Source organism: Octopus bimaculoides, chromosome 14, assembly GCF_046866305.1.
Source record: "Octopus bimaculoides isolate indiv1 chromosome 14, ASM4686630v1, whole genome shotgun sequence".
In the NCBI taxonomy this organism is placed as follows: Eukaryota; Metazoa; Mollusca; class Cephalopoda; order Octopoda; family Octopodidae; genus Octopus; species Octopus bimaculoides.
The window spans coordinates 9,081,970-9,098,649 of record NC_142941.1 but is presented as its reverse complement, the minus strand read 5'-3'; the positions used below and the strand labels follow the sequence as shown (position 1 = coordinate 9,098,649).

The 16,680-nt window shown below is 36.3% G+C and overlaps 1 protein-coding gene and 1 long non-coding RNA gene across 4 annotated transcripts in view; one reads left to right on the top strand and one right to left on the bottom strand.

Moving 5' to 3' along the window:
• Window positions 1-16,680, bottom strand: part of LOC149132618 (uncharacterized) — a 76,732-nt gene that overhangs the window by 42,213 nt on the left and 17,839 nt on the right. The gene's annotated exons all lie outside the window — the stretch shown is intronic.
• Window positions 1-16,680, top strand: part of LOC106867544 (alpha-2C adrenergic receptor) — a 343,342-nt gene that overhangs the window by 314,730 nt on the left and 11,932 nt on the right. The window contains exon 3 of one of the 3 annotated variants that reach the window (XR_016244206.1): window positions 8,691-8,895. The exons of 1 other annotated variant lie outside the window; for it this stretch is intronic. The gene's annotated coding sequence lies outside the window, so the exon portion shown is untranslated. Of the gene's footprint in view, window positions 1-8,690; window positions 8,896-10,079; window positions 10,204-16,680 lie in introns of those variants that run through there. One more of the 3 variants, XM_014912444.3, reaches the window with a different exon arrangement.

Here is a 16,680-nt window from a genome sequence, read left to right as displayed (position 1 = left end):
TATATACATACAGGCATGGCTGTGTGGTCAGATGCTTTCTTCCCAACCACATGGTTCCAGGTTCAGTCGCACTGCGTGGCACCTGCAGCAAGTGCCTTCTATAGCCTGGACCGACCGAAGCCTTGTGAGTGTATGTGGTAGGCGGAAACTGAAACAAGACTGTTCCGTTGATCGGAAACTGAAACAGGCTGTTCCGTTGATCGAATCAACTGGAACCCTCGTCGTCGTAACCGACGGAGCACCATGATGTCTGTGAGGAAAATCAGACATTACTGGAATATAATTTCATCAATGTTCAAATACTTTCTAGATTAGTTTTGACTTTGATCTGAGCAATAAATACATAAATCAATTCTTAATTATCATTGTCAATGCCACTGCAAAATAATTAATCCTTTCCCGTATATACACAATGCCTGAGATTTGGGAGATAGGGATAGTGCTTCACATCAACCTTAGTGGTCATCTCATATCTTATTTTATTGACCTCAAAAGAATGAAGGGCAAAGTCGACCATGGCGTCATTTGAACTCAAAACTTTAAAAAATATCGTTAAACATTTTGTCCGGTATGATAACGATTCTGCCGGCTCGCTCTTTACAACACGAAAATTAATAAACTTAACAAATAATCACATCTCGTTGTTGCTGCATGTAAAGAATGTACTTAAGTGTATTGGAATTCTCGACACACAGACTTGTGCTTCACCGAAAAGTAATACATCTGGTGAAGGTACGTGGTGGTAGATGGAAACTGAAACAACCCCGTCGTGTGTGTGTGTGTGTGTGTGTGTGTGTGTGTGTGTGTGTGTGTGTGTGTGTGTGTGTGTGTGTGTGTGTGTGTGTGTGTGTGTGTGTGTGTGTGTGTACACATATGTACTTGTGTGTCTGCGTTTGACCCCCCACTATCGCTTGATAACCGATGCTGGTGCGTTTACTTCCCCGTAGCTTAGTGGTTCGGCAAAACAGACCGTTAGAATAAGAACTAGGCTTACAAAGAATAAGTCTTGGGGGCGATTTGTTCGACTAAAAGGCGGTGCTCCAGCAAGGCCGCAGTCAAATGACTGAAACAAATAAAAGAAACGATTGACAGACAGACAGACAGACAATTACGTCCATCTTGTACACATTTCTAATAGGGAAAAACATGCAGATAATGTGATTACAAAGCCAATATTATTACAACAGTTGCATTATGTTAGAAAAAGAATGCTTTAATTGTAACTGAATACACACAATGCAAGTGTTCAGGTTCTCAAACTGTAATTAAGTATCGTTTAATTGCTCAATTTACCGGCTTTTAGTATTGAAATTCTCGTCATCTAGTTTCTACAACGTGATGTACATTTTGGTACAGAGTTCTATATTATTCTTAATATTGGTTTCAAATTTTGGCACAAGGCCAGTAATTTCCAGGGAGGCGCTAAGTTGCTTATATCGATCACAGTGCTCCATTTGTATTTTATTTTATTGATTCCGAAGGATGAAAAGCAAACTCAACCCCAGCGGCATTTGAACTCAGAACTAAAAGTCAGATGAACAGCCGTCGGGCATTTTTATCGGCGCGCTAATGGTTCTGCCAGCTCGCTGCCTTATACCATCCATAATATTTATTTACACCAAGGCGGCGGGCTGGCAGGAACGTTAGCACACGGGTGAAATACTTAGCGGTATTTCGTCTGCCGTTACGTTCTGAGTTCAAATTCCGCCGAGGTCGACTTTACCTTTCATCATTTCGGGGGGGGATCGATAAATTAAGTACCAGTTGCATACTGGGGTCGATGTAATCGACTGGCCCCCTTCCCAAGAATTTAGGGCCTTATGTCTAGAGTAGAAAAGAATATTTATATACGCATTTTATGGAGCATATTAATATCACATCAGATATGAATATATCATATAATCATATATCATATATCATATAATCATATACGTTTAGTAATTATTACTGATGGCGAGGTTTAGAATCCTTATTCATTATGCTTCACAGCAAATAGAATGATTAAATCAGATTATGTGGGGTGGGGTGATATTTAATCAGCTTTTGCTTGGTGTCTTGATTGGATTTCTATTTAATTCCAATATTTACTGCGTCTTTGACCTTTGATCATTCTCTGGTCTTTTGATCATATTCCACTTTCGTAGTTCCCCGATAATGAAACCCTCCTTCGAAATTAGTATAAGAGTCCCTTTCTTAAAAGCTTAAAGAGTGATTAATTGTTTATAGAAAATGCCTTCCTTTAATCTTAGAGAGCCTCTACGCATTTTCATCGATCAATTAAAAATAGCTGCTAAAATTTCCTCAAATCTCAAATCTTCAGAGAGATAAGATGAAATTTGATGATATAATTCTGGAGATAGTTTTCGCTTAATGAACTACACTCACATAATATTAATCTATTCGGGGCTATGTTAAATGATGCTGGTTAAAGTGGTTTTGAACCAGCGTCTACGTCGTTGCGTAGTGAACTTCATAACCACATAACCCTCCATGCAATCTTGCTTTCTTGTAATGGCACCCGTTTCAAAACAGATGAATTGAGCTGAGCCTATTCTTATGTTTTCAACGTGAATACTAGCGTCGTTAGACGGGTTGAACATCCAAAAGAAATAAACTTGGACATGTGTTACGAATGCATATGACATCATCAGCGAGACCCTTTCACGAATGGCGGTCAAAGCTCAAGCTGGAGCGTTGGACAGGAAACCGTCCTTCCTGGCTATGATTGATCACTGTGGAGGAGATTAAAGTAGATACAAGTCTGGTCCGAGAGTAGGCTCATTATAAAATCTCAGACCATACTAGGTAGATTTTCTCTCGATGGCCGATGCTCCACGTTGATCGGGAGAAGCTAAAACTAAAACATACTACATTGCACTTAGAATATGATACGAACCAATGATCTTTTCGATGCATCATTGATTGCTTGCCGCCAAAGAGAGTTCTGTAATATTTTTAATAAAGTTAATATATCTCAATAGAATTGTTAACTCTACTTTTACTTGAACATCTAAAGGCAAAAGTTTCCACTATCTTAACAATATTTCTGAAAAACCACCGGAATTGCGAGTAACGTCTGTCTGTAAACCAGACAGATAAGAACGAGAATAATAGAGCAGACAATAATATCGCGAAACCATAATATAAAACTTCGATAAAGAATAGTGAATTCTTTATTCTTCCCATACATACATATATATATATATATATATATATATACACATACATGTATAAATGTGTGCATGTGTGTATGTATATGCATACACATACATATATGCATGTGTGTATATATATATATATATATATATATATATAAGGCATGTAATTCGAGTTATCTATAATTAGTGATACAGGCTACTTGATTTGGTTGATATTTTTCACTTGTAATATATGCTTCATATTGAACCATGAGATAACAAAATATCTCTGAATTAAATGAGGTTTTGATAGGGTATCTGACAGGCAACCTAGATATACGATGGCAGTCTGGTATCTTGATATCAGCATCGCTCTCTTTCCACAGCTAAACACTCTCTGCTATTGCCGACCTAGTTCCACATGGCACTAAGTAAATACAATAGATCGAGATCGAAATGCGGCGGATTTAAGCGCGACGTCATTACAAAGAAAAGATGCTCCAATGTAAATCTGACAGAAGAAAAACTGGAGGATTAAAAGTGAAAAATAGAAGCTTTTTGCTGAGAGAATTGTGATGATGATAACAATAATCATAAAAATGATAGTAGTAGCAGGGGCAGCAGTAGTAGTAGTAGTAGTAGTGATGGTGGTGGTGGTAGTAGTAGTAGTAGTAGTAGCAGTGATGGTGGTGGTAGTAGTAGCAGTGATGGTGGTGGTAGTAGTTAGTAGCAGTGATGGTGGTGGTGGTAGTAGCAGTGATGGTGGTAGTAGTAGTAGTAGTAGTGATGGTGGTGGTGGTGGTAGTAGTAGTAGTAGTGATGGTAGTAGTAGTAACAGCAACAACGATTATAATAATCCTTTATACTAGAGGCAAAAAGGCCTGAATGGTTTTTTGCTTTTTTGCGGGAAGAAGGCTAAGTCGATTATATCGACCCCAGTGTTTCCCTGGCACTTATTTCATCAACCACGGAAGGATGAAAGGGGCAAAGTCTACCTCTGCGTAATTTGAACTCAGAACGTAAAGACTGCCGCTAAGCATTTTGTTCGGCGCGCTAACGATTCTGCCAGCTCACCACCGTAAACACACCAGCATCGGTTGTCAAGCGATGTTAGGGGGAACAAACACAGACACACGAACATATATACATATACATATATATGACGGGCTTCTTTCAGTTTCCGTCTACCAAATCCACGCACAAGGCTTTGGTCGGCCCGAGGCTATAGTAGAAGACACTTGCCCAAGGTGCCACACAGTGGGACTGAACCCGGAACCATGTGGTTGGTAAGCAAGCTACTTACTATACAGCCACTCCTGCGCCTGTTTACGTTTATGGAAGGCCAGCAGTCGAACATGCATACAAACCTCCCGTCTCCACGCTACCGATGTTATCCAAGGGAAAGCCGAAGGAGCTGGTACAGCTTGGTACCAGTGACGTCGCAACTCATTTTTACATCTGAGTGAATTGGAACAACGTGGAATGAAGTGTCTTGCTCAAGAACACAACACAGATATTTATTGCTACTTTATTTTAACGACTCTCTAAGATGTATGACAACGTTGACATCGGCAGGAATTTGAACTCAGAATGTAAAGAGCCGTAACGATATACTGCAAGCCATTTTGTCAAACGAGCTAACGATTCAGTTGAATCCAAGGTTAAAAAAAAAAAAAAAATCTGAAACATTTTAGGGGAGAGCAAAAACGCTTTAATCTACACAACAAATTGTCGGTATGAAATTTATCGAACTCCTATATTTTATCAATACATTATTTATCAAGTCTGATAAGCTTGAGTTTGAATGCAGAACCTAAAGGAATTATATAATACAAATCATTATTTCCACCACTCAACCGACTTTGCTTAATAATGTATTCTGATATTAGCATGGATCAAGATGACGCCAGCATGTGAGAAGTATCGTGTTTATCATCAATTACGCAAGTGGCGACAGGGTTATAAGCATGAAGCATGTCAGAGTAAGGAATTCGTATCACAGATTACGTTATCTCTACTGTATAGTAAATTAGGAAAATCCGAGAAAATTCGTGATATTCTGCCGATATCTTATTCTTGTTAAATGTCGAAAAGAGTCAATATTTTAAGGAACGAAACAAGAGTTTATCATAATTATGACTTGAACAAAAAAGCATTTACAAGAGGTTTTGTTTGTGTCGTCTCTTTTTTTATTTTTAGGTTGTTTTTTTTGTATGTGAAGATACATTGATTAAAAAATAATTATCCTAGCGTAATATAAGCGCAGATGTGGTAGTGTAGTTGAGAAGCTTGCTCCGCAACTATGTGGTCTTGGGTTCATTTCCACTGCGCAGCCCTTGGGAAAGTATCTTCTGCTATAGCCACGAACCAATGAAAGCCTTGTGAGTGGATTTGATAGACAGAATGTGAACGAAGCCTGCCGTGTGTGTGTGTGTGTGTGTGTGTGTGTGTGTGTGTGTGTGTGTGTGTGTGTGTGTGTGTGTGTGTGTGTGTGTGTGTGTGTGTGTGTGTGTGTGTGTGTGTGTGTGTGTGTGTGTGTGTGTGTGTGTGTGTGTGTGTGTGTGTGTGTGTGTGTGTGTGTGTGTGTGTGTGTGTGTGTGAGCACATATGCGTGCTGCGTGTCCGTGTGTATAATAATATATGTATAATAATATGTGTATAATAATACAATATATCTGTGTGTGTATCTTTGAATTTGTCCACCAACAGTGCTGGACAACCGCTGTTCTTTATTGCCCACAAGGGGATAAACATTGAGGGGAGAAACAAGGACAGACAAAGGGATTAAGTCGATTACATTGATTCCAGTGCATAACTGGTACTTATTTAATCGACACCGTAAAAATGAAAGGCAAAGTCGACTTCGGCGGAATTTGAACTCAGAACGTAGCGGCAGACGAAATACCGCTAAGCATTTCGCCCGGCGTGCTAACGTTTCTGCCAACTCGCCGCCTTTATAAATATATATTGGGGGATGTGTGTGCGTGCGTTTGTTTGAGGGGCGTGTGTACATATGCTTACGACAGACAAATATTATTGACAAACGATAAGAGTCGGAAACGTCAGATTATCCATATAGCAATTTCCATTATCAAACCTTTTCTATAAAATTTCCTATAATGTAATAGATGCACCACATACATCAGATGCCTGATTTTACGCTCCTGTAATCCACTAATCTCATAATGAAATATATAAGGATACAATTTATAACCTTCAACGCTTCTCATTTACTAAGTAACGTTTAGATACTTCCTAATGGTGTTGTAAAATTGTGATATCGTGTGTGTGTATATATATATATATATATATATACGTATATAGAGATATGTAGATATATATGTGTGTATATATATATATATATATATATATGTATATAGAGATATGTATATATATATATATATATCTGTGTGTATATATATGTGTGTGTGTATATATATGTGTGTGTGTGTGTGTATATATGTGTGTGTGTGTGTGTGTATATGTGTGTGTGTGTGTGTGTGTATATGTGTGTGTGTGTGTGTGTGTATATGTGTGTGTGTGTGTGTGTGTGTGTGTGTGTATATGTGTGTGTGTGTGTGTGTGTGTGTGAATAACTTCCAGAATCGTTTAGGATTACTCCCTCCTCTCTCGCTCTCCTTACGTATGTATGTATACATGTATGTATGTATGTATGTATGAATGCATTTATGTACATGTGTGTATATATCCCCTTTATTTTGCATATTTGTAACAACTCCTTTCCTACTCTACCGGTTCTAATTTTTCACGAATATATTATATGTATTCATTGTATGTATGTATGTATGCATTTATAGATAGATAGATAGATAGATGGTCGTGTGTCGTGCATATGTGTCCGTGTGTCGACGCATATACGTAAAGACGGGCAAGCCGAGGTGGGCGGACCCGAAGGTAATAGCTCCATAAAACACTCTTTTACACTTGGGAAAATAATGGGAACATTTATGGAAATTTTACTTATTGGAAACAAATTAGTTTCGCTATTGATCTGATCCCTATTATACATATATCTATGCGTGAAAATGTGTGTGCACGTATGCATATCTATGTACATATATATTTGTCATATATATATAAATTATATATAAATAGTGTACATGCATATATGCACACATATTTATATGTTTATATTATATAACATATATATATATATATATATATATATATATGGGAGAATATACAAAAAATAACAACAGACGAGGACAGGTGGTGTAAATAACAAAAGTATATATTAGTATGACGCTCGGGAATACGGAAAGTCTTATATATATATGTGTGTGTGTGTTTAAGTATATAAGTACGTATAGATTTTATTCTGGTAACAGAAGGGCTTTGAAAAATCATATATTTCAATATGTTCAAGCTAGGCAATTTTACGTAATGGATTCTAAATCTTCTCAATCAACAAAAAAATACAATATGTTGTATTAGCATGTGATGCAAAAGTTTTGGTAGTTATTTATGATTTTGCTTATATTTGGTGCATACGTATGTAGCAATGCATGTACGTGTGTTCCCATGTATGTATGTGTGTGTGTGTGTGTTTTGTGTGTACGTGTGTATGTAATTACATATATGTGTGTGTGTGTGTGTGTGTGTGTGTATAAATTTATATATATATTTACATGTCTTTATGTGTGTATGTATGTATGTATGGTTGTATGCAAGCATGTACGTGCGTATATATGTATGTAAATTTAGTTTATATTACAAGTTTTTTATTATATATTTTATTTGCTATTTTATACATCTGTGTAATGTATCACTATACACACACACATATGTATGTGTGTATGCGTATGTGTGTATAAGTAGATAGATAGATAGATAGATAGATAGATATGCAAATGTATATTCATGTATATATACGTATGTAGATGCATACTTATATACGTATAGATACATATATAAATACATACAGACAGACAGACAATCAGACAGTGTTGCTTTTACCAAATGCCAGTATACGAACACAAAATTACTAATACGTTTTTGCAAGACTTATTTTTACAAAGGACTAGAGCCCTGTTCCAACTCCATTCTCTGGCATGTTTAATATTCATATATAGAGTGTTCGGGTTAAAGTTGGCAGCTTGCAAAGAAGAAAAGAAAGCACAATATCTCATCCAATAATAAAGAGTACCTTTTCAGGTGGAGAGTTGGCAGAAACATTGGCACGCTGAGCGAAATGCTTAGCGGTATTTCATCTGAGTTCAAATTCCGCTTTTCATCACTTCGAGGTCGATAAATTAGATATCAGTTTCACACAGAGGTCGATGTGATCGACTTGATCTCCTTGTCTGTCATTGTTTGTCCCCTCTATGTTTAGGCCCTTGTGGGAAATAAAGAAATAAGAAAAGTTCCTTTCAATGAATCGTATTTTCCTCGTAAGTATTCAGCACTTTTTCTACTTTTGCTTCTAAATTTTGAATCGATAATTATGGGAAATTTAATTAACTTTTACCATAAAAAAGTTACTTTCGAAATTTCCTTTGTTATTTTTTTTCTTCCTTTGATGGTACCTCCAAGGAACATGTAGCGACCGATAATTTGAAGTTTCATTGGTGTCCTGCAGTTGTTTCCCAAAGAATGCTCTTCTAGAGGAACAGATTTTTTCCTATGTGAGTTTTGAAATTGCACGAGATTCTTCGTCCAGATTTGTTTGTTTCTTTGAGTGACACAAGCACTTCTCTTATGAGACATTATTTTAGATGTTCTTGTTGGATAAGCCTACTATTCTGAAAACAGTTAATATAGTCAGAGTTTTTAGCGTCACAGAAATAAAACGGAGAGGAAGAGGATATTTCCTAAAGTAGGGCCTAAGTGATAACAAATTAAAAACTCTATAACTCCTAAACTGCATAAACTTGAAAGCTGAAATTTGAGATATACTGCTTCTGCATTGCATTAAGTCAGCACACCAAGTTTGGTAAAAGCTTGAGTAAGCATTATGAACCCCAGTAGAATTTTGCATAATATTGCTAAAAAGTGGTGTTAAATTTCTTCAATTAGGGGTGAGGTTTTTTTGAAAAAACTTAAAATAAAGGTTATTTTTCCTACTTATATGAAACTGTTCATCGACTTTTGATACAGGAAATTGTTTAGTTTTTAAAAACTCAAAAAGTCATAACCTTAATATATATATATATATATAGTAAAAAGTGTAGTAAATAAACAAACGATCGTATACTAAATACACACGCGAACACAAAACACAGGTCACCAATTCCTCATCAATTATTGGCCAGAGTCAAACGCAATTTTGGGAAGTGATTAATGTGGCCCTTGTAGGGATTGAACGATCTAATATTTCGAGCGTATTCTCTATACATCCTCCAGTGCCTATCTTACTTTCATAGAGATAAAAGCAAAAGTTTTACTGGGTATTTTCAATCGAAACATCCACATACTTCTACATAAAAAAAAAACTAATTCGATTGCATATTAACCTCTTTTAATATCTTCAAATATGCTGGCCATATCCATGCATGTGCTTCAGATACCTCTTCTGCAATTGCTATGGAATTTTAGATCATTTCTTGATCTTTTTTAAACTATTCACCTGAAGCAATAAGACTTCCCATTCATTTCCTCAGCTTCTACTTGTTGCCATTGTTAAAATAAATTCAAACCCTTTTACTGGATATTAGCACGGTAGAATTATCAGTAACGCTAACAGATCAGCCACACAGACACTGTTTTTTCTTCATATTTCCCTTGTTTTATTGCCTGTCTCTTTTAGTTTAGAAAAGTATGACGCTCACTTGAATTTTTCATGAATTTTTAAAGTTGACAGTTCAAGTGCTAATGATTCACTATAAAAACTTTTCTCTTTTCCGCTTTCCACTCATTTTATATTTTCTAGATATGTGTCCAGTGTTATTGTGCTACACTTAGGCGACACAAAAAGGATAACAAGATAACGGAATCGTTTTTTTTTTTAAATAATAATACTTTAAAAAATTAAAAAGATTACCTCTCTGTGGGTACCAGGGAGAACTCCCTAAAAACTAACTCTCCAAAACTCAAAAATAAAGCAAAGGTTTGTGGTTTAATTTTTATTTCTTTCGTACGCAAAATAAAGAATTAAGAGGAAACGTTATTAGAATTTTGAAATATAAATAGGAAATAAGTTCTGGGAACGGCCTTATAATGAAAGTGGGGTGCTAGTGCTCTTGACTGTTGCAATATTGATTTCAAATTTTGGCACAAGACCAGAAATTTGGGGGGAAGGGGTCAAATGGATTACTTCGCCTCCTGTGCTCAACTGGCACTTATTCTATCGACCCCAAGGTAGTTGAAAAGCAAAATCGACCTTGGCGGAATTTGAACTCAGAACCTAAAGACGGACGAAATGCGGCTAAACATTTGTCCGGTCTGCTAACGATTTTACTAGCTCACCGCCTTAAATTGTTGCAAGATTAAGTTTAAAGGGAACTGTAGAACAGCGTGTGTGTGTGTGTGTGTGTGTGTGTGTGTGTACATGTGTGTGTGTACATGTGTGTGTGTACATATATATATATATATATATGTGTGTGAGAATTTACAACAAAAAAAAGACGAAGACGGGTGTGTAAACAGCAAACAGGTGTGTATTAGTTTAATGTTCGGGAAGTGAGAAAGTCTTTTACGTTTCGAGCCTACGCTCTTCAACGGGGAGGAACACAGAAAAAAAACAGAGAGAGAAAATAGAAAAAGGTTTTGTGGCTAGCGATGTATGTATGTATGTATATATACTAAAACAAAGACTTGAATTTATGATATTATTTTTAATTTTGTAGTTACTATTGTTTCATTAACAGAAAAAATATATTTTATGAGCACAGTTACTGATTTCAAATTTTATCACAAAGCCTGCAAGTTTGAGGGAAGGAAGACAATTGAATACATCGACCCCAGTGCTCAACTGGTACTTATTTTATCGACCCTAAAAAAATGAAAGGCAAAGTCTACCTCGTTTAGATTTGAACTCAGAACGTAAAAACGGACAAAATGCAGCTAATTATTTTTTTTTCCAACATGCTAACAATTCTGCCATCTCGTCGCCCTCACACAGATATATATAGTAACATGAATGTAATGGATTCATAATATAAATATTCATACATACATTATTTAGTAACCATATGTTATATAAAATAGTCTGCGGTTTTTATACTCGACTATGGAGATGCATGGCTTGCTTGTTGCTCTCATGATCGTAAGATGAGGGTTCCGATTCCTAGACCGGAAACGCGTTGTGTTCATGCGCAATACACTTCATTTTACATTGTTCCAGTTCACTCAATTGATAAAAATGAGTTAACCTGCGACGGACTGGAATCCCGTCCAGGGAGGATGTATATTCGCCACAGAATCCAGCAAACCGACCTTACGAGCCTATGACTAGGGAAGGACCCTTGATCCAATTTTGAATATACTTAACCAGAAATTTCACCTTATACGAATAGTTTTCTTCGTAAAGGTAAAACATTTACATACATGCGATAGATAGCAGGGATTCGTAGAGGGGCTTTATGAGAACAAAAATCGGATTTTAATCGTCTTTTCTCACATGTGTGTGTGTAACAAATTAAGACAGGAAACTTTATAAAATATTTAGATACACATTGGCAAATTTAAAATTTAAATCATACTATATAAATATATAATACATTATATGCGTGCGTGTGTATGTATGTGTATGTGTGTATTCCTAATGGGAGAGGGCGTGATTTCTATCGACAAGGTGAAAAGTTTGAAATTGGAGCCATATACTTGAACCTTGTATGCGTGTTTTGTTTTTTCTTTTGTCTTGTTTTGTTTGTTGCTGTTTTTTTTCTTATTAATATACGTTATACAATTTCTAAACTCTGACCTTGTTCATCTGTCACAAACATTCACCCCTAGCGCTCAAACACTTACGCATTCACTGACAACTCTGCAGAATAGATTCGTTGACACCGATGAAAGCAACACTTCGGTTTCATATCATTTTCTAATGTATTCTGGTGTTAAGAGATCATGTTATCATTGTTTCTTTGCTTCCAGAGCCAATCAGTGATGTATCGTCATGTATCGGCAAAATCAAGATTATTTATTCATAATCACGTTCCCTTGGACACACACGCACGCGCACGCGCACGAGCACACGCACACACGAGTGTGTAAAGAGAAGACCTAGCAACAGATACATTCAGACACACAGAACTGCGTGGAGATAGACGCAAACGCGTGTAGACTTACGCCCAGGCACACGCAATACGCACAGACACACACACACACACACACATACAAACACATGCATGTGCATATAGGGAAGACAAAGCAATTGATATGTGCACATACACGCGTGGAAATAGAAGCGAATACGTGTGGACTCAAACACAGACACATATATATATACACACGCACTCAGGCAAGCACACAAACACAAATATAAGCACACTCTCACACATATGCACAAACATACACACACACACACACACAAATATATTACAGTAATCCTCACCATATCGCGGTTCATCTATCACGCACTGCTCGGTACATCGCGGATTTTTCTGGCTAATATATGTAAATTTATATCGCGAGTTTCTGCGGCCGAAAGGTATTTATATTTTTTAGATCTTAATTATTTCTGTGGGAGGTTTTAGAACGTGATTACTGTATATATCAAGCTGAGTAAAAAGTAAGCAACGTTTTGTAACACGAGATTCATAACAATGTATTTCAACAATGCGGAAATTTTGTTCATCAAATTAAGTACCATTACAATCAACACATTTTTGCCAACGAGTTACAAGTTTGTTTATTCCGGTAACATAAAAATCGGGAGTTCTGGAGCTGATGAACCTCGCGAACAACGCACAAGCAAAATTCGCGATCAACTCAATCAAAAATGATTGTAACAACGAATTCGTTATTGCCCACGGGAATGAGGGTTGAATATAGAAGGGACAGTACATATACAAGCAAGACAGTACAATAAAAGTGGGGGCAGGGAAGAGCCATAAGGCTAGTTTTGTAGGGTCAATATTCCGTCCAACTGTTAAACTTGCGCTAGTAAGACGCGGTAGAGTGCGTTCTTCTTCGAAAAACTAGAAAACATGGGGGACAACAACAACATTAATAACGTCAACAACAGCAATACGAACAACAGATGCTACTGTCCATAAGATGATGCCAGGTACATCTTCCGAAATGGTAGAGGCGATCACCCTCTCTTCATTCCTAGAAACAAAAGCTGCCGAAGCATAGGTATCGAATCTCATCTACATAAGATGCTAGCTAGTACGTGAAAGGTCTAGGATCTGGTGGCTGTCTTTTACGGACAATACGATCAAAAGGAGAATCAGAAGATCAAGGAGCGAAAGGAAAAAGTTTGTAAAACACAAGAACACGCAAGCACAGCTCTATAAATTGAGCATTCGCAAATCTTTTAATGATGACGGTGTGCTACACGGCGAGCCAGATTTTGGATTGATTTACAAGACAGTCAAAAGATAAAACAGTGAAGAAAACGTAATGAAAAAATGAGAAGACCAGTGCTGTGTACCCATTATCGCTTGACAACCGATGTTGGTGTGTTTGCATCCCCGTAACCTAGCGGATTTGCCTAAGAGACCGATAGAATAAGTACCAGGCTTACAAAGAATAAGCCCAGGAGTCGATTTTTTTCTGCTAAAAGAGGCGGTGTTACTAAGATGCGAACGCAGATTTAGTAGTAAGACGGTTTGACGTCTATTTTTAGCATACAAGGGATCGATATAGTGATATATACTTTATCAATAAAGCTGCAAAGACATCACAAAAAACTGCTACTCAGAGTTGAGTTTCTGAGTGTGTGTATATATATATATATATATATATATATATATATATATATATATATATATATACATACACACACTCATGCTTTGAATTCTATTTTCTGTATTTGCATCACCAAAACTGTACATATATACACGCAAGTATGTATGTATCTATGTATATGTGTGTTTATACATTTCGGTGTGTGTGTGTGTGTGTGTGTGTGTGTGTGTGTGTGTGTGTGTGTGTGTGTGTGTGTGTGTGTGTGTGTGTGTGTGTGTGTGTGTGTGATTTCTGATGAAATGTTCTATAGATTAAAGATGTTAAAGTTACCAACCGATTCGCACGCAATTCATCGATTCTAATCCCATTTCTACTCTGTTCTCTTCTTTCTCTCTGTTAGTAACATCATCATAACTTAAGACGCGTTATTACATCCATATCTTTTTGAAGTTTATTCGCAAAAGAAATTTAGGAAAATCGACTGGAGCCAAGAATCGAAACTGGATTTTAAAACATGATAGTCTATAAGATTTAACTTTTACACTGTTTCCGAAGCAACCACAATTCTGTTTCTTCTTCTGTATAATAAATTATTATTATCATTATTATTATTATTGTAAATGAACTGGAGTTCTTTTTCTCGATACGGATTTTTCAATGTTGTTCGTGGTTAATATCTCCAGCAGTGGATAATGTTGACATCATAGCTGATGTCAAAAGGAGATAGCACTTTGAAGAAAGTCTCTAATTTAAGTAAATAATAAATATACATAAATACACACACACACACACATACATACATACATACATACAGATAGATTCACAGCTATACAAGTATGCAAAGAAATATTGATATAGATATACATACACATATATAGATTCATATGTAGACAAACATATGAATATGTACACAAACACTTATGAATATATATAAATGTATATATATGAGTATGTGTGTGAGTATGTATGTATAAATATATGTAAAATTTGATCTGTAAAATTTATATAAATATCAAATATAAATGGTAGGTAAATATTATCTGATAAAGAATTCAATAATTCGGGTAAAGCACCCAGATTAATTTTCTTATGAAAAGCTTCTTGCGAACACTCACACACAGATATATACATGTGCATATAAATATCAATATATATATATATCAATATATATATATATATATATATATATAACTTATACTTGTTTCATCTAGAGGCTGTGATTTTGCTGCAATCTGTGATTGCAGTTTCTTTCAAACTCATTCGCCGGCTTTCCCTTTCTGGAACCGTTTCCTGCCAAGTAGCGAGATGGACAGACCTGCACTTGTTGCTATGATGTGGGTTCATCTGGTACCCCAAGGAAAAAGCCTAATTTCTCAAGATTGGTATTTAGGCAGTGTGTTACATATTCCAGTGCTCCAATAGTTACAGGTATAAACCTGAACTTGTAACCTGGATTGAGTAACTTCAGATTTCTCAATAGTTCAGCATAGGTGTTCTCTTTTTCACTGTTCTTCAGCATTATATTAACATCCGCTGGGCAGCTAATTTCCTCAGCTGTTCTCAATTTCTCTTCTCTATCCCAAAACATTATATCACGTCTGTTGTACTTACATTTTATTGAGGTCTTCACTGGTACATTCCTTTTCAACACCCACTCGTATATACGCCACAGAATCCGAGAAACCAGCCTTATGGGCCTAAGTTTCGAGTAGGACTGTAATACTTATTTTTCAATACACACATATTTCCGAGCAGCTTTTCACAGTTTCCCTTAGAAGCCATTGGTCGGCCCACAGCTATAACGCTGCACAGTCGGATTGATCCCGTGGTTTCTAAATAAACTTCTTAACTACTCAACAGTTTAGTAAAAAGAAGATAAAATCAATATACCACGTTTATTCTATACAGGGAATGAAATGGTTGAAGAAAACAAGCTCTTTATTTACATCTGACATCTGAAGCTGTAATCTTTCTTGATTAAGGTTATTATTAATATAATATCACTGAATTATTCTTAAGATAGTGTAACTTGAGTTTATTAGCGCAACTTGGAGTTGGAATCTTTTCGGTATATACAGTAAAGTTTCGCTTATCCGCTCCCAAAGTAAGCTGGGAGCGATATTGGCTTCCATCCACTCCTTGTCGATAAAACAATATCCAGTCATATATAATATTTTCTCTTACAAATTAAGCTGGGAGCAACATGACTTCTTTCTATTCCTTGTCGTATAACAATCTTCTGTCAGATATCTTTTCCCAACAGATATTGGCATTTTAACAAATGAATAAATTAATACTATTTCTTTGTTACTGATGGATGGTGAATTGACCATGCCATAATAATGCAATTGGGGTCATACGAAGAATTTTTCGAAGTTCTAATATCATAGATAGCCGTCGGATGTATTATAATGGATGTCTTAAATATTCTTAGTGGAAATCTGTGATATGGTTACTTTAAGATCAACTCAGGAAATTGAAACTGACTGCCATCGGACTCAAAGAGAAAAAGTAGCAGACGATGACAGAGAGTCGAAAACCAACGTACGAAGCGCTTCCTTTAGATTCGTTGAATAAACCAGAAAAATAGCGAAATTCTAACTCCCAGTTAAGCCAATCATTATTCATTCTATAAAATGTGAAGGTTTTGTTGCTTTCTAAAGTTCATCAACAAACACCAAACACGCGCACACACACACAGGTAGATAGATAGATAGATAGATAGATA